The 19,754-nt window shown below is 45.3% G+C and overlaps 1 protein-coding gene across 2 annotated transcripts in view; it reads right to left on the minus strand.

Annotated features, from left to right (window-relative positions):
* Window positions 1-19,754, minus strand: part of PTPN14 (protein tyrosine phosphatase non-receptor type 14) — a 228,532-nt gene that overhangs the window by 168,472 nt on the left and 40,306 nt on the right. For both annotated transcript variants that reach the window (XM_075530321.1, XM_075530331.1), the window contains exon 2: window positions 5,238-5,338. The gene's annotated coding sequence lies outside the window, so the exon portion shown is untranslated. The remainder of the gene's footprint in view (window positions 1-5,237; window positions 5,339-19,754) is intronic.

A 19,754-nucleotide genomic window follows, 5' to 3' on the forward strand; every position in this document is an offset into this window, starting at 1 on the left:
ATGAATACCTTCTTTTATTAAATTGGAACTCTATGATGCTCACTCTCCCGACACAACGGCTGGAGCCAAAGTGTGTGAACAAGTAAATGTGGTGAAGAAAGCTGATGGTGCCCGGCTATCAAAAGAGATAGTGACTGGGGTCTTAAAGGCTTGAAGATAAACAAGCGGCCATCTAGCTCAGAAGCAACAAAGTCCACATGGAAGAACACACCAGCCTGTGTGATCGAGTGGTCCCAAAGGGATCAGTTACCAGGCATCAAAGAACAAAAAATCATATCATTGACTGCACACCTCCATGATAGGATCGCTGAAGACAAATGGGTGCACAAGCAAATGTGGTGAAGAAAGCTGATGGTGCCCGGCTATCAAAAGAGATAGTGTCTGGGGTCTTAAAGGCTTGAAGGTGAACAAGCGGCCATCTCGCTCAGAAACAAATAAGCCCACATGGAAGAAGCACACCGGCCAGTGCGATCACGAGGTGCCCAAGGGACCAGATATAAGGCAGCATGCAAAAAAAAAAAAAAAGATATGTGTGTGTATGTATGTGTATATGTATATATGTATGTGTATATATATATTATATTAAATGAAGGGGGAAGTGCAGAGTGGAGACCCAAGGCCCAAGTGTCGGCCAATGGAGATCCCCTCATAGAGGGGCTTAGGAGAGGAGATGGGTTAACTAGGGTGTGAGGTAGTATTGATGAAGAACACAGCTTTCCCCCAGATCCTGGATGCTTCCTCCCCCCAACTACCATGATCCGAATTCTACCTTGCAGGGCTGGATAGGACAGAGGCTGTACACTGGTACATATGAGGGTTGGAGGTACAGGGAATCCAGGGTGGATGATACCTTCAGAACCAAGGGTGTGAGGGACGATGCTGGGAGAGTGGAGGGTGAGTGGGTTGGAAAGGGGGAACTGATTACAAGGATCCACATGTGACCTCTTCCCTGGGAGAGGGACAGCAGAGAAGGGGGGAAGGGAGACCCCGAATAGGGCAATATATGACAAAATAACGAGGTATGAATTACCAAGGGCATATGAGGGAGGGGGGAAAGGGGAGGGAGGGTCGGGGGGGAAAAGAGGACCTGATGCAAGGGGCTTAAGTGGAGAGCAAATGCCTTGAGAATGATTGGGGCAGGGAATGTATGGATGTGCTTTATACAATTGATGTACGTATATGTATGGATTGTGGTAAGAGTTGTTGGAGTCCCTAATAAAATGTAAAAGAAGAAAAGAGAAAAAAATGATTAGGGCAAAGACTGTACAGATGTGCTTTATACAATTGATGTATGTATATGTATGAACTGTGTAAAGAATTGTATCAGCCCCAATAAATTGTTAAAAAAAAAAAAAAAAGGAAAATGTCAATGCACTTCTGTTAAAACAAAACAAAACAGTGATCAAACAAGAACACTGCTAATATAACGAGGCAAACTCAGCTGAGAGCGAAGCCAGGCACTGCTCTAAGGACTTTATATAAACTCACTCACTATATTGTAAGGATGGCACAGGACCAGCAGTCCCTAACAACACATCTCACTGGGCAGTCGACATCATCTCTAATGACAAGTGAGAGGTGACTTGTATCTAAAGATATGCTTACATTTGAGGGCTGGTGCGGGAAAAGGCACTGATGTCTTTTTCAGAGAGCATTCTACTACACTGCTTGGTAATCAGAAGGGCTGAATGTAACCTAAACACAGAGAAGTGACTTCAGCCATAATTTAACATCAAGCAACTCTCTTTTCACTGCCAATAAAGAGATGTCCATTTGTAAGACAAGATCAACTTTTAAACTGAGTTGTTTATGAGGCAGGAAAATCAAAACCAGCACTCAATTTTCACTCAGAATTATTACATTTCAGCTCATCTTGGTCTCACAGCTGCCCTCTCCCAAAGCCACACCCAGCACGTAACTACCTACATGGTGTCCCTGAGATCACAGTGTTGTGTTGTCCGTAATTGAACAGTAAGGTAGTGCCATCAGGGCAAACCTTATACGAGAGGGTACACCCCAAAACACAGAATTGCGCTGGGCTCGGCGGAGCTGTCATAGTACATATGTTTCCCACTAGGTGCACATTCAGTAACTCTCTCTGAGTTAGTGCACCCAGTGGCATCGCCTGGGAAGGTTCTCCCTGGTCATAGTGAATTTTTTTCATAAAAGCTGATTCACTCAAACCTCATTTTTTGAGATGACCAATTTAAGAGAACAGTGTTCAGCTGTGAAATTCTGCTTCCTGCTTGGGAAAAAATGCCACAAAAATAGTTGTGATATTAAACACAGCTTACAAGAATAGTACTGTGGGTATGAGTGGTTTTCTCATTTCAAAAAAGTTTATGAGTGGTTTTCTCATTTCAAAAAAGGTGAAATGTTGGTTGATGACAAGCCTCATTTAAGATGCCCATCAACTTCCAGAATGGATGAAAATGTTGGCTTATAGTGCATTTGGAGTTCATTCCACCAGGTCAGACTGTTAACTCATTTATATTTAGAGCTTCTAAAAAGATTGCCCAACAGTGTGTGACAAAAACCATGATTTATGGTAGACGGGGGACTGGTTTTGCACCACTACTATGCAAGCATCTCAGTGCACCAGTTTTGGGCAAAAACAGCACACCTCTCTTGCCCCACATATCTTACACACCTGACCTCACTCTGTGCACCTTCTTTTTGTTTCCATGAATGAACAGGGACATGAGAGGAAAACGATTTGATGATGCAGAAGAAGTGAATTAAAAAATGAGGGAGGTGCTGTCAGCCATGCAAACAGAGGAGTTTGAAAAACTCTTTCCCAGAATGGAACCGCAGATTTGACAAATGTATATTAAGTATAATGGGAGTACTTTGTAGGTGATAAGGTTGTTTTGCATAAAAATAAAATAAAATAACTATATAGCTTTGGGGCTGGTACCCCTTGCACTTTTACCTGCAGGAGTGTAGACTACTTCAGCAGCGATAGAGAGGTTGTCTTTTTTCTCTGCATGTACAATATTTTTATCCATTCAGCAGCAAACATTCCTGACTTCACTTACTCAAGTAAAGTTGAATAATGTTTTCACGGAGTCTCTGGGATTGGCCCAGAAGCCCAAAGCAGCCAATGGGGTCTGAGTCTCTACCACTTGTCTACAAAGAGTTCTCTTGCCAGTGTAAGAAAAGGTCAGGAAATTCAAGTACTTCCCCCAGTACTTGGAAATGGTCCTTCGAGTGCTGCCAGTGTCCTCTCTTCCTGATTCCTCCCCAACCAGTTACTGAAATGTGGAAAGGTCAACTTGAGACCAGAGGAAAGTCTCCCAACCCTAGAGCACAGTAGGCAGCACCTGCTGTACCGCCCCTATGCCTTCATCCTGGGCAAACCCAACACTCTACCCAAGAGGATTCAGGACTTGACCCTGGAGCCAGAGGAGGAACTTTCCGTCCAGGGCCAAACCAGGAACCTAGCCTGAGTGCTTCAGGTGTATGATCCTCCTGTAGTCCTTACAGCGAAGCCCTCAAGTGGGTGTTCTTCCGGAACATCAGGACGACCACTAATGCTGCTGAGGCCAACCTGAAGCACACCAATTCGAGGACTGGCAGAAGCAGGGTTTACAGAGCCCAAAAACCCACAGTCTGCTTTTCCAGGCCCATCTCTGAACTGAAAGGGCAGCACATGAAATAAGCATGGAATAAGAAACCTGAACTAAATTATGTATTCCCAAAGCAATACTCTGAAAGGCCCTGGGGAATGGGTGATCAATGGAGCAGGCCTAACCTCTAGCAAGCTCCAGCTGGGAGAGATAAACAGGCAAACAAGTCTTAGACCAGCCCAGGACATCGAGGGGCTGTGTGTCTGCAAGTTGGCGATACTTCCCGCTGCAGGTAAAATAGATGCTGAGCCGGAGGACAGGCAAGACTGGCTTGGGCTAGGAAAAAGTAACTTCCTTAATGTCAGGATGAGGTTGGCAGCTTTTGATAATGAAGAGGTCGGCTAAGCAGATGAAGTTTTCACAGGACACCTTCACCAAGGTCCAGATACAGGAGCAGTGGCAAATTAGAGCAGACCAGCAATGACTTCTCTTGGAGGCATTTTGCCTTTAAGAGACTTGTGATCAACTGTATGGAGAGGTCTGGAAGCTGGTGGAATTTTAAGAGCCACTGCAACAAAGATCAGAGTTCCAGATAAGCTTTACACATCTGTCTTGGGTGCTTAAGAGTTCCAGATAAGCTTTACACATCTGTCTTGGGTGCTTCAGAGTTCCAGATAAGCTTTACACATCTGTCTTGGGTGCGGCTCTCAACTGCCCCAGGGAAACCAGTGAAAGGACAGCAGAGGACTAGAGGCAGAGGAGGACTACACACTAGGGCAAACCTTTATGAGACTGATTACCAGCAGGAGGACCCCCACAAAACACAGTGCAAGGCCACAGCCCAAAAAGGGCCCTTGAGAGGATATAAGAAGACAGTGCTTTAAAATTCAGTGTCAAACCTCAAAGCGAGGTCAAATCAGAAGCAACTGAGCAATAGCCAAGGAGGCTGTCAAAGGATTCCTGATGGCCAGCGGTGGAGTGGCCAGCCTCACAGCGTGGTACAGAAGGCTGAACCTGACACGCAGTAGTCTGTAGAACTTTCTCAAGACATTCGGCTACAAAACAGAAACCAGCATCCCCCCCCCCCTTTTTTTTAACTTAAATAGTATGTAATAGGCAAAAAAGATTCTAGCCCTGACTGAACCGTCAGCTCAGGGGATGCACAGATAACTCTGAAGTAAATCTAAGCCCAGAGAGACAGCGCAAGAGCCCTTGGCCACTGCATGCCCACAGCCATTACCTGAGAGAGCACCAGAAGGTGCCCTGGCCATCGCGTCCAGTCCTGCACCCAGCAGCCTGTAAGACCTTTACAGCGCTCTTTACAGAGGCTGATGCCACGCGCTTCCCAGGAAGCAGCTGCGGGTTCAAACACTGAGTCTGAGGCGCAGTGAGGACAGAAGGTACGGGCATTTCCTGAGCTAGAGGCCTGCGAGGAACGGAAATGAGACCGGGATAACGAGTGTGGACTCCCTCACTCCATAATCACAAACTACTCGGAACACACAAGACGCGATTTTCTACCAAATGTTTAAATGTATAACAGCTATTTCTAATGTTTCCAGAATGTTTTCAGGCCGGCAAGAAAACCGGAAGCTGTAGTTGGGACACAAGAAGTGGAAAAATAGAACATGCATCTTCGGGGTGACAGGATTCTGCCAGGTGACTTACCTGCTGGTTGGCTCATTAACCAGGAATGCAGCGGCTCTCTGAGAAGTCAACTTGGGGGTCAGCAGCAGCGGTCAGCTCGTTCAGCCCGCCCGGAGCAGCCCCTGTCAGAAGACAAAAGCCACATATGTTACTTGCTCCTTTTATTTGTATCTTTTTTCCATCATCTTTTTGCAGCCCAGATGACGGTCCCCATGTATAACAGTGTGCCGCTGTATGAACAGCAGAGCAAAGAAGGGCAGGTCTGCAAACAACAGCAATGTTATTGTCGGTCCGTCCGTCCCCCCACCCACCGCCGTGTTCTGCAGAAGGGCCATTCTACAATGATCTCGAACTTCACATCTGGGATCAAATTAAATGAAAATTTGGTAGCAATCACCCCACTAGTTCCCAAAGATGGCAAACTGCATAGGAACCAGCTGCTCTCCTTGTAGGATGCGAGTTGTACAACGTCTATGGCACAGAAACTTTTTTTTTTGCAAAAGGGAAAATTAAACCCCAAACTTCATAACCCCCACATATTACTTTTTTAGAAAAAAAGCAGAAGGTATAAGGTCTTAGTGAGACATAAGGAAAAGTTAACCATTATTCATTAAAAGCAGTAGGTTTCATCCAAGAGCAGGTGTTATGTCTGGCATGTTACCAGGGGCTAACCATTAACCCAGTGGCTCACAATACCTCAACAACCCTCCCTCCTGACCCTCCCTCCCCCTCGGCCACTGAAACCATGAAAAGGCAGGAATGTCTCCAGTTTCCAGGCTGCAGCCAGGGTTAATTGGGCCTCAACACAGAGCATCGCAGAGGCTGAGCCCTTGCTGTTTTCCCCCGATTCATCCTGAGTCAGGAGGAGGCCACGTGTATTTATACTTGGTTGGTTATTGACACTTCTTGTATACCTGTCTCTATGGACACACATCATATTGACATGTGAAAGCAACCACACATTTTCTTTAAAAACAACATAATTGTACACTACTAACTTATAAAGGAAACTATGCGGTACTGTATATTTATATAACATTTATCATACTTAACATCATATGACATTTGAGATACTGGATTCAACGTGTTGGAAAGGTAGTTTGGGTCGGCCAATACGGCAACCTCCGCTGCATTCTGTCTTTACATTTAATGTTTACTTTCTAAGAACTTTTTGGCTGCATTTCTTGCCGAAGAAATGTTTTCGTGAATGAAACCGATGTACTGGGATTAATACTTACTCTACGTCCATGTCAAATTGATGAGTATTCATCGAGAGAGGTATACTACACAGAGAACTTGGAGGTTAGGAGGCTTAGAAGAAAATGAATTTGGACATACATTTGTCTCATTCAACGGATACAAGTCAGCATAAAGGGTAGAAGGTAAATGTAAACAGCTTCTGTAATTTTCAGCAGGGAAACCAAAATGCATCAAAATGACATGTCCCATAAACCTAGTACTAAACTTATAGGGGGCTGGGGGGGTATTCAAGAGTAATCTGTAGTAGTTTCTAATCCTAAAACCACAAATTGGTAATCATAAAGTTACATTTTGGCTTCTCCTGGATTTGGAGAACGGTTTTTTGCCAAGGTGATTCTATCACCTTTATTTTGATCCGGTCAGGCCCAACACACAATCAAGAGAGGCCTCAAAAAGTTGGTGGACACCCTCCATGAACTACTCCATTTCCCATGAGCGTTTGTAAGCATGCTCGTAGAGGACAGAGAGCGCGTCCACTGCCCTGGAGTTGACGCCGATGCACAGCATCCCAACAGGACATGGTGGGACCACCCCCGTGCGTTTCTAAAATGGTAACTCTTCACGGGAGTAGAAAGCACCATCTTTCTTCCCAGAAAGGCTGGTGGTTTCAAACTGTGGACCCTGTGCTTAGCTGCCGAACACATAACCACCATACCACCAGAGCGCCTGAGAGAGGGATCATTCACTCTTTTGGGGGGTTGGGAGGTGAGGTGGGGGTTCATTTAATTGATCTCTTTTCTAAGTTCCCTAAATTCTGCCAGCATCAGATGATCTCAGCTTCCTACAGAGAAGCCCACATCCGCATCATCATTCCCTACCTCACCTCCCTTCTCTGACTCACTAAAAAGTCCACCCAGATTCCATGAGTTTTCTCAGGAGGGTAAGCGGCAGCTGTACTGCTGGTGAGATGTTGCAATCCACCAGAAGAAAGAATCGAAGCAAAAAGGCCTGGCAGCAGCTTCAAACCCTATGGAGCTCATTTCTCTTCTGATGCTATCAACATGTCAGGGTTGACTCAGCTGCCCCTGGCTGGTTTGGATACAGGATGACCTGTACTTTATCTGGATGACTCTAAATTTCGGCCAGGACAAAATCACCACTCCAAGAATGAATGATCTGTTGTTCACAAAGCAGTTAAAAGCCAGAGGCCGGGGTTCCCAGCATCAGTTTCTGATCCTTCGTTGACTCCGTGAGGCAGGTTGGTTGGAACACCTCTTTGCTTCTCTTTGAAGGATAGGACAAGGTCATGGGGAGGTTTTCGCAGGCTACAATCAAACCAAAATTCAAACTCACTGCCACTGAGTCGAGGATTGCTCCCAGTGACCCTGTAGGACCGGGAAGAACTACCCTGGTTAATTTCTGCAACTGTAACTCTTTACAGGAATAGAAAGCCCCATGTTTTTCCCATGGAGCTGGCTGGTGATTTCAAACTGCCGACCTTGCAGTTAGCAGTTCAGAAACAGGATGCCACCGGGGCTCCTCACACTGTGACCACAAGTTAGTAATGTTATTGTACACATCCTTACACGTAAAGGTCACCATATGCATTTGTAGAAACCTTGCCATCTCGGATGTAAATCTCAGACCTCAGATGTACTATTGCTACTCAACAGTAAACAAGCCTCCTGGTCCTAATGTAACAATGTGACAGAACTGTGCATGTCAAAATGGGTAAACACATCCATATATGCATTTATCATTTACTGTGTCTAATTTATCAAAATTTAAATAATAATAAGAAGAAACCCAGTCTAACCACAGAGTCAAACCAGAAGCATTTTGACCTCTGAAGTACACTTCACACCACATCTAACTGAAAGATGGTCTGGTCAGGGGTAGGAAGTTAGAAGACCTAAAAGATAGTTGGGGCAGGTAGTAAAGAGGAGAATAGGAAATGTGGCAACCTGAGAATGGAATGCGGCCCAGACTTCCATGTTTCTATTTCACAGACCCTTGTGGTAGACCCCCTTTCTAGATTCTGCAGAGTCTGCCCTAAGCAAAACGTCTAAACCGCTGCTTGCAGTCTGGTCTGGACAGCTTTATTTAAAGAATCTGTTTCCAGCATTTGAAAAATCAAGGTATTTCCAATACAGTTTTCCAATGTTAGGTCTTGGGGGTTGCGGGGGGTGGGGAGGAATGTGAGTGCATTGGGCTGAATTTGAGCCTGCCAACCATTAGTGAATGGGTCCATCCAGGGATAGGGCAAGACCACAGTCACCTCACCACCCCCGATCGACCCCCCTGCCTCCCTATTGTGTCTACTGGCTTATTTCATTCATCTACAGGCCCTGCCAGGCCCACAGGCATCTGAGCCCTTAGCCAGCACTGAATCCTGTACGTGGGCTCTGGAGTCAAACTTCATAAGGTTTAGATCCCAAACCTAGCACTTACTATGAGCTATGTGGCTTGAGCTTACACGCTTGTTTCCTCAACTTAAAAATTTTAAAACATGATGTGTTGGGGGTGGGGAGGGGGGAGAAAAGGGGGAGGAGGGCTGAAGATTAAATAATAATGGTATTTATTTTATAGAACTGGCATAAAGATTAAATGAAATAAGCAAACTTTAACTACTCCTATCTTGATTGAATACGATGAATGATTAAGTATGCATCACTACTGAAGATGAAGGAGTCTTGATGGCACAGGGGTTAGGCACTATGCTAACTGTTGTGTTGGTGGTTCAAGCTCACCAGCTACTACACGAGCTGAAGATGTGTCTGTCTGCTTCTGAAAAGGGTCAGAGACCCTATGCAGCATCTCTGTCCAATAGGAACAGCCAAGAGTTGGAACTGACTCCCTGGAAATGAGTTTGTTTGGATTGTTTACTGCGTTTGTTAGTACTGCATTCAGCAGCAGCAGCAGCATTATGGCAGGAAAATTAAGTAAAATGTGGAAGGAATTCCAGGTCCCAATGTAACAGGGAGTTAAAAATCTCATCACATAAACCCCCTCCACTTTCTTTTTTGAACCCTTTACTGTCCCCACCCTACCCCCACCCCAGCCCCCCAGGTGGTCTAGGAGCCCCAGGTGGTCATTTACCACCTCTATGCTCCCAGGCTACAAATTCCAAGCAACAAACAGAGTCAACAGAGAGCCCCAGGGCTGGAAAAGAGAGGGTGATCTTCCAGTTCAGCCTTTTTTAGGACCTTCCACTGGGAGGTGTGGTCCACATTGCTGGTTGACCCCATTGGCTGAATTAAGCCCACCTGGCCTAGATTGGGGCCCACTGAGATGTATCACCCACCTGGGTGTACTGTCCCCCTAGCTCGGGGCCTAAATTGGCTCATGCCCTTTAGCCTTTATCAGCTTCCAACTTCCTGTAGGGGCGCCCCTAGGCTTGGAGAGCAACAACCCCATATCCAGCTACCTAAAATTTCCACCTTCTAACAGCACAGATAAAACAGGCCCTAGACAGGCCGATAGATGGGTAAGTGGAGAAATGACGTTCAAAAATTGTAAAACTGGCATAGTATTCCATCCTCCCTCCCCCCAAAAAGAAAAAGTTGCTGTAAACCCAACCAGAACTTCCAGCCTTTGGCTGAGCAGCTGAGCAAGCACAGCATCTGTACCTCTGAGAACTCTGTGCAGCCGTTGACAGACAGGAAAAGATGACAGTGGTTTCCAAATGGACACAGGGGACTTTGTCAGATCCTGCACATTCCAGGTCGCTTGCAAGACTCTCAGTTCCAACAAGCTCCTCAGGCAGGAGGGGTAGAGCCCGGCAGATCCCCAGACTGCTCTGATAGTTCCAATGTGCGCAAACTCCTAGGGCAGCAGCTCAAATCCCCACTCTACCACGCTGACTCCGATGGCACTACGAGCTCAAAGACCATGCACTGAAGACGCCAGAAGAAGCGTGCTTGCTGTGTGACCTCAGAACCTTCATCCACAGAAGGGAAAGCGGTCCATCTTGTGGGGCTATGGGCACCTGGACCCAGTGTGGAGACCAGAACAGACATTCCCGTAAGGCCCATGCTAAGCCCTGTGAATCCAGCTCTGCTCCTCACGTCAGCACGGAGCATCCTGTCCCTCCATCTTCCACGGCAATAACTGAGTAAAACTAACAAGAGAGGAAGCTGCTGGGCGAATACTACACTCCGTGAAATAAGCCAATCACAGAAGGGCATATGTTATGAGGCCAGTTAGAAGGGGGGGGGGGTGATAAAGACTTTCACACCAAAGGGAACAGACTTGGGAGTGGGGTGTGTGTGTGTGTGTGTGTGTGTGTGTGTGTGTGTTGAGGGCAGTGGCAAGAGAGGGAAGGTGAAGCAGTGGGCTAGACTATGGAGAACAGAAATCAAAGAGTGAGTGAAGAGAAGGGTAAACTATTGGGAGGATTGACGAGTGCTTTAAACTCTTGAACACAAGTCGATGGTTCAAAATGTAAACTCTAGATAAAGACATGTACACATGCAAATATATTTATACATGAGAATGGGGAAATAGATCTATGTGCATATGTTTATAAGGTTAGTATTAAGGTAGCAGAGGGACATTGGACCTCCACTCAAGTACTCCCTCAATGCAAGAATACTTTCTTCAATTAAATTGACATTCTATGATGCTAACCTTCCCAACACACCACTGAAGACAAAGTGGGTGAACAACTAAATGTGGTGAAGAAAGTTGATGGTGCCTGGCTATCAAAAGAGATAGCGTCTGGAGTCTTAAAGGCTTGAAGGTAAACAAGCAGTCATCTGGCTCAGAAGCAATAAAGTCCACATGGAAGAAGCACATCAGCCTGTGTGACCAAGAGGTGCTGGAGGGATCAGTTATCAGGCATCAAAGAACAAAAAAATCATATCATTGTGTGCTCACCTCCCTGATACGACTGCTAAAGGCAAATGGGTGCATAAGCAAATGTGGCGAAGAAAGATGATGGTGCCCAGCTATCAAAAGATATAGCGTCTGGGGTCTTAAAGGCTTGAAGGTAAACAAGTGGCCATCTAGCTCAGAAGCAACAAAGCCCACATGGAAGAAGCACACCAGCCTGTGCGATCACAAGGTGTCAAGGGATCAGGTATCAGGCATCATCAGAACAAAAAAATCTTACCACAGTGAATGAGTGGGAGTGTGGAGTGGAGACCCAAAGCCCATTTGTAGGCCACTGGACATCCCCTTACAGAAGGGTCTTGGGGAGGAGATGAGACAGTCAGGGTGTGATGTAGCAACTTTGAAAAATACAACTTTCCTCTAGTTCCTAAATGCTTCCTTCCCCCACTCCCACTACCATGGTCCGAATCCTACCTTGCAAGTCTGACTAGACCAGAGGATGTACACTGGTACAGATGGGAAACGGAAACACAGGGAAGCCAGGGCGGATGATCCTCTCAGGACCAGGGGTATGAGTGGTGATACTGGGAGGGCATAGGGAGGGTGGGTGGAAAAGGGGAACTTATTTCAAGGATCTATATGTGACCTCCTCCCTGGGGGACATACAACAGAAAAGTGGGGGAAGGGAGACATGGGACAGAGCAAGATATGACAAAATAATAATTTATAAATTATCAAGGGTTCATGAGGAAGTGGGGATTGGGGAGGGAGAGGGAAAAAAGAGGACCTGATACCAGGGGCTTGAGTGGAGAGCAAATGTTTTGAGAATGATGAGGGCAATGAATGTACAAATGTGCTTTACACAATTGATGTATGTATATGTATGGATTGTGATAAGAGTTGTATGAGTCCCTAATAAAATGTAAGAAAAGAAAAGAAAATTAGGGCAAAGAATGTACATGTACTTTATACAATTGATGTATGTATATGTATGGATTGTGATAAGAGTTGTATGAGCCCCTAATAAAACCTTTTAAAAAATGTAAACTCCTACTAATATACACTTTTAAAATGTTTAAAACAAAAAGAAAGGAAGAAATTCTTTCTTCTTAGTCTTGAATTTTGTTATTAAAAATTCCACAGAAGATTTCTGTGGCAGTGACATAATCTCCTGTCAACTTGAAGAAGGGGTGGAGTCTAGCCTGTCAATCAAGTGATAGCCAATGAAGCCTCAGTGTGGGAATGGTCTTCTCCTGAGAATTTTGGGAACTCCTGTCTTCCTCCCTGGAGGCAGGACACACACTCTCTCTGCTAGACATTCCTGTTGACAAGTCACATGGGGGTATGTTGATGGAGCCAGAGCCCTGGAGCTGGAGGAGGCAAATGGAGACCCACGCCAGCTCTGAGATGCTTCCACTGCCAATGGATCCACAAGACTTTCCACCCACTGGCCTGTGATCTTCCTGCATTTGGTGTCATTGTATGTGTTGTGTGAGTCTGAAGAGGAATTTATAGACTGGAATTGGGCATATGTGCTAATATCGGACTTTTGGACTTGATCTAGACTGGGCTGAGATGAGTTCTTAATGCACAATTACTCTTTATATAAAGCTTTTTCTTATATACATACATGAGTCTCCCTCGATTTGTTTTTCTAGTCTACCCAGACTAACAAAAACCCAGATATTCTGGAATCATTGAGATGGGCTAGCACCCCAAAACTATTACCCTGAGGCCATCTTTAAACAGATCAAAACAATGCCTGGGCCATATGCCACCCGCACAATTGTTGCAGCCACGGTCACCTCCTATCCCTGAGAGCCACCTTCGTTTCACAGCCCTCCACTTTATCAAGCATGATGTCCTTCTCAAGGGACGGGTCACCCCGATTAACACGTCCACAGTACATGAGATGAAGTCCCACCAACCTTTCTCCTAAGGAGTACGCGGTCTTCTTCCAAGATAGAGTCCTTTATTCTTCCGCCCATACACAGTGCTTTCAGTATTTCTCACTTTTTCAAAGAAGTTCCTCATTTCTGGGGATAATTCTCTTGGCCCCTCTCATCCAAAATCCTTAAAGCAGAAAGTATGCTTACGGAAGCTGCATGTACCCCACCAACTCCACTAGCCCCTCACGTTAGGTTCCCAAGAAAATCTCCCTCTGTTGATATGTGCACAGAGGACGAGCCCAATCACCAAAGAAGAGTCAATCTTTACGCTTCCCCATTCCTCTCGAAGCCACAGTGGCCAGGGGGTGGGTCTCTTTTCCTTGTGATGTGGTTAGTGTCGTGTCAAATGTTGACAGGACAAGGGACTGAGTAGTGAGGTATGTTATCTACAGCACACCGCTTCAGACTGCTACCCTTTGCCAAGACACCGGTGACTGAGGCAACACATTGCTGCCCCAAATGGAACACCTCTAACAGAGTCAGTGCTGGGAAATGTGTGCCAGGCAGACCTTACATTTGCCAGAAACGCAGCATTCTTGTCAAACAGACTTAGAGAGGCTGACTTTCTGGCTAGACATCATTCTTGCCAGAACAGCACCAGGGCAAAATGAACACCAAGCATTGGTGAAGTGTATCTGAAGCTGCCTACAACTAAAAGCTCACCCAGGCAAATTCGCATGGTTACCAGAGTTTTAGGATGTTTCTTTGGGGAGAGATTCAAAGGGAAATAGGAAGGTAATTGTCTTCGAAAATACTGGACTAACCAATATAAGGGAGAAAAACTCTGGTACAACAGACAGGTACCAAGTATACCATCTGGAACACTCATCTTTCCAGATGATGCACAATCCTCTGTTCATCATACCCTGGCTCCCGGCTGGAAGGCAATTCTGTCCTGTCACACCACCCCACTTGCCCTAGCCAACAGCCATCCTGGGCGACTCCCAGCTTCCTAAATATGCTCTGCGATCCAAGGCATCCCTCTAGACCTCTCTCACACATGGCTCATTTCTTTCTCCCCTCCCAGCCAAATAACTCCTGTTCAGCCTTCACCACCCAGCAGTTTCCACTAAGGCAAACGATATCAGTCCTTCTTCTAAGCCAGTGGTTCTCAACCGTTCTAATGCTGCGACCCTTTAATACAGTTCCTCATATTGTGGGAACCCCCAACCATAAAATCATTTTTGTTGCTACTTCATCACTGTCATTTTGCTACTGTGATGAATCAGGCGACCCCTGTGAAAGGGTCCTTAGACCCCAAAGGGGTCGCGACCCACAGGTTGAGAACTACTGCAAATGTTCACAATCAATATGGTGCTCCCAGCACAAAATGAGCAGTCCTCGCTGCCGGTCAATGTTGCTTCTGCCTCACATGTTCTGCTGCCTGTGTGGTGACAGCAGGTTTGTTGATGTGGTTATACTGTTGTGTGCTGTTGGGCAGATTCAGACTCATCATGACCCTGCATGACCGAGTGGAGCTGGCCCATAAGGCTCCTAGGCTGTAATCCTCACGGGAGCACCTTGCCAGGGCTGTTCTCAAGTGCACCAGCTGGGGCGTTCAAACCCTTGACCTTTCAGTTAGCAGTTGAGCACTTAACCGATGCACCACTAGGTCTCCTTGGAAGTTTTCTCAGTAGGCACACTTAAAAAATGCATTACCAGAAATGCTAGTTCTTCCTTTCTTTCTTATTTATTTATTTATTAAGTCGTTCACAAAGGACAATTATTCCAAAACATACAGAGAATAAATGGAAAACGGAGAACCCTTCCTTAGGAATATCTCACGGGTATACCAAGTATCGATGAAAAACTAAGAGGAATTGAAGGCAATGTCAGGATGATACTGAGTCTACAGGACATGCTTGGATTCAATGTGGTAGGTCAGGTCACCAGATGGTATGATGACAACACCTAAAGGAAGTAGTAACCGTCCACCAATCACTAGTATCCAAAAATCTTCCACAGCATGAATCACAAGCTGTACATAAAAAATGAAGTTGCTGGGTGTTACCAATGGTTAATAATTGATTGCCAACCAAATGTTCAAACGGTCGAGCCCAGCAGTCCTTCCTGAAGTACCTTAAACAAAATATGCCTGGTAATTACTTTAGGAAACTCAGCCACTGAAAACCCTATTCGGCATAATTCCATTTTAATATATATGTAGCCATTATGACTCAGAAGGGATTCAATAGCAGTTGGTAACGTATATAAAAACATACAAGAAACCGCTAGCAACGCAGAACAACTTTATTCTGAGATGAAATAAAAAAATAAATCGAGGGGCTTTTGGGCTGGGAGAAAGGACTTTAAAAAATTATTTCATTAGGAGCTCATACAACTCTTATCACAATACATACATACATTAATTGTGTAAAGCACACTTGTACACTCATTGCCCTGATCATTCTCAAAACATCCACTCTCTGCTTAAGCCCCCAGCATTAGCTCCTCATTTTTACCCCTCCCTCCCTGCTCCCCCCTCCTTCATGAACCCTTGATAATTTATAAATCATTTTGTTGTACCGTCCAACGTCTCCCCTCACCCACTTTTCTGTGGTCCGTCCCCCAGGGAGGAGGTTCCATGTAGATCCTTGTAATCGGTTCCCTTTCCAACCTACCCTTCCTCCACCTTCCCAGTATCACCACTCTCACCACTGGTCCTGAAGGGATCATCCGCCCTGAATCCCCTGTTTCCAGTTCCTATCTGTACCAGTGTACATCCTCTGGTCTAGCCAGATTTGTAAGATAGAATTGGAATCATGATAGTGGGGGAGGAAGGAAGCATTTAGGAACTAAAGGAAAGTTGCATTTTTCATTGTTGCTACATTTCACCCTGACTGGCTCGTCTCCTCCCAGTGACCCTTCTGTAAGGGGATGTCCAGTGGCCTACCAATGGGCTTTGGGTCTCCACTCCATACACACACCCCCATTCACAATGAAATGATTTTTCTGTTCTGATGATGCCTGATCCCTTTGACACCTCATGATCTCACAGGCTGGTGTGCTTCTTCCATGTGGACTTTATTGCGTCTGAGGTAGATGGCCGCTTGTTTACCAGAGAGAAAGGACTTCAGATGGAGAATACTTACAACAAAAAAGCCTCTAAAGAAGAAAGGAGGACTTTAAAACCAGTTTTCCAAAGTTTGATGGCCAATGAAGCAAAACTGAAGCAAACCCTTTGTAAAATGGGGATGTCCAGAACTAAAACTGACCAGAAAAATGGCCAGTAAACACCTTACTGTCCCTCTTTGGGAGCACAGTCAACCTGCCTCCAAGAGGACAAGGGCAGGGGGTGGTGCAGAGCAGCCCAGCTGCTTGACTCACAGAATCGGAAGCCACAGTGCCCACTCAAAGGTGGCTTTGGAATGTGTGCCCTTCTGCAGGCCTGGCCACAGTCCAGTCTCCAGCATCAGACTCTTGAAAGGACTCATGGTATCTTTTCTGAGTCTCTCCTTCCAGGAGTTGCCTCTGTCATTTGTCCATTCTGATATTGTGGGGCACAAAAGAGACCCAAAATCCAGATATAATTATGGAGACACAGTCATTAAGTCTTAAACAGGACAAAGACAAAGATGATTCATGTGGATGAAGGAGACCATTAGCACTAGGCCATAATGGCATTCCAGGGTCTACAGGAGACACCAATTCCACAGGCCACGAAAGTGCCAAGGCAACTCACAAAGGTCGAATCAACACATCACACTTGCAGGCAGACCACAGAAGCAGGAATGGGACTACGACTGAGGCAAGTATATTATTCAAGGGAGAAAAGCTTACAAGATTGGTTCAGGGCCTTTCTACTAAGGCAGTCAGGATGTGACTCAAGAGGGTGCAGACCAATGTACTCCATCAAGGTCACACCAAACAAGTCCTGAAGGGCTAGGCTGACCTCTGGAATGGTTAGCCGTGGTATCAATCCACTTTCTAATCACTCTGCCCGAGCGCAGAGCTTACTCACTCACTCAAAACTCACTGCCTCCAAGTGAATTCTGACTCATGGAGGCCTTATAGGGCAGAATGAAACTCCTCCTGTGGATTCCTGAAGGTATACATCTTCATGGGAATAGACAGCCTCCTGTTTCGGTCACAGAAGGACTGCAGTCCTTCGACTTAGCCAGCCAACCCAACCTATTCGCATTGCCAGTGAAAGGCAAGAAAGAATTTGATGGAGACTCAAAACTGGATCTGTAAATGACAGCCTTCCACCCGCCTAATGGTGACAATTTAAGCACCAACGTACTAGTCATCAGTCCACATCACTCAAATGTTAAACTTTGGAGTTTTTGATCATTTTGATGTGCCAGTAATGACTTACAGTCACGGAAACTCACAGGGGCAGCTCAGTGAGTTTGGTTTGTTGAGTTGGGCACGAATCATTTTGAAGCCCCAGAAGAAACCATGCTTTGGTATATTTTTATAACCCCTTCACTACCACCTCCCCTTAACCATAAATAAATATCTGTTCAAAGGTTGTACTGGGTACTATATGTGAAAATTTAGCAATGCTGGTGTCTTCTTCCCAAGGGTGAGATTACTGATTGACAAGGAAATGGCTCGGAAACCCTACATCATGTAAAAAACATTAGCGCCATTTCTTTCCCGCAACCACTGATTTTTATATTCACCATTACTAATAAAAGACTCCCCACAGAGACTCAGAGACAATCTTCTTTAGGAAATTACATCCTCAGGACTGCAATATTTATTTCACTTTATCTCTACATGAGGTCACTGAGCAGATTAAAAACACCACAATAGCTGTTCTAAGTACAGGCTCATTTCTCTAGAACACTATTGTTTTCCATCATCCATTGTGATCCATGGGGAAGTGTACAAAGACTAAAAAAAAGCAGACAGTGATCAAGAAAGGTACTTACACAAAGAGGATGGGTCTTCAAAAATGAACCTCGTGTGGGGCCTCCTGAGTAGAGCTCAAATTCGGAGCACCAGGTTTGCAGAAGGCTACAGATAACAGTGAAAACCCCAAATCCACGTAGATTCCCCATGTGGGTTAAGCCCTCACTGAATTCCTTCTGACCATTAACAGGCTTGCCTTCAAACAAACTCTGACTATAACAGCTAGCCCACAAGTCATTTTCTGCTCAACTGAAATAAAAGAGGCAGGTAAAAAAAATATTTTGAAAACAATTAACAATCTACAATCTATCAAGGGGCCATGAGGGGGGGGGGGGGCGATGAGGAACTGATCCCAAGGGCTCAATGGAAAGTAAATGTCTAGAAAAGAACGATGGAACATATGTACGAATATGTCAGATACAAATGATGTTTGGATTATAACAAGAGTTGTAAGAGCCCCCAATAAAACGATTTTTAAAAAAACAACTAACTGTAAAACAAAGTTTTACATGTAAACAGTAACATAAAACATGGAAGCATGAAACAAAAAGGAAACAAGACCCATGAATGTCTGGTCTGTGTCCTGTTTTACACTCCAGGTATGGTGATTTTAAGCTACTTCATTAATTTGGTGACGTAGTTTCATTAGAAAACTGTTTTCAGTTGTGTCAAGTATCAAGCAGCATGGTCTCACAGGTGAACCCATTGCATTCCTCTATCAAAGTTCTCCCAACCAAACACCTCACTGCCATCAATCAATGCGGACTCATAGTGGCCCTATGGGGCATACAACTGCCCCGTGAGTTTCTGAGACTAACTCCTTTCCCTGGGTAGAAAGCCCTCCTTTCTTCCAGAGGAGAGGCTGGTTGTTTTGAATTGCGGACCTGGAGATGATAGCCCAATCTGTAACCTCTACACCACCAGGTCTCCTCCTCCATTCTGTTGAATTTATCCCACTTAGATATTCATATTCCCTGTCCCTTAATTGCAATGCAGTTCTCAAGTCATTTCTGCAGTCCCATAATCAGCAAGAACAATGTCTCTGTGTTGTCATTATTGCTAGAGTCTATTCCAGCTCATGGTGACCCCAGGGGTGCAGAGTACAAGCGGTCTGTCCAAGGCTTTGGGGGTTCCGAATCGGATCACCAGTTCTGTCTCCTGGGGAGTCTCTGGGTGGGAACGACCCACTGCAGTTTAGGCCAGTAGTTGAGCACTTCATCATGTGTGCCAACCAAGTACTCCTAACAGACATGAATATTTCCAGAGACAATCTGGAAAAAGCAAATACTTAAATAATACTAAAATCTTACTTCAAGTTCTAAAGCTTTACATTTTATAGACCAGACCAAGAGTAAATTTTTCTTATATACTCAGTAGACCTAGTCGGCCCAGACTTTTCTGGAGCCCTGATGATGTAGGGATTACACATTGGTCTGCTAACCTCAAGGTCAGCAGTTCAAAACCACCAGCTAGGTCTATGGGAGAAAGATGAGGCTTTCAACTTCTGTAAAGAGCTACCGTCTCAGCAGCATCCAGGGCAGCTCTGCCCTGTCCTACAGGGTTGCTCTGCCGGAGCTGACTCGATGGCAATGAGTTTGGTTTGGCCTAGACTTCTGCTATAGGTAAAACGGAGAGCTGCCTGTCTACATTTTTGTTCTAACAGCATATACAATGAGGACTCTTTCCAGTGAACCTA

This window comes from Tenrec ecaudatus, chromosome 1 (assembly GCF_050624435.1).
Source record: "Tenrec ecaudatus isolate mTenEca1 chromosome 1, mTenEca1.hap1, whole genome shotgun sequence".
NCBI classification, from domain to species: Eukaryota; Metazoa; Chordata; class Mammalia; order Afrosoricida; family Tenrecidae; genus Tenrec; species Tenrec ecaudatus.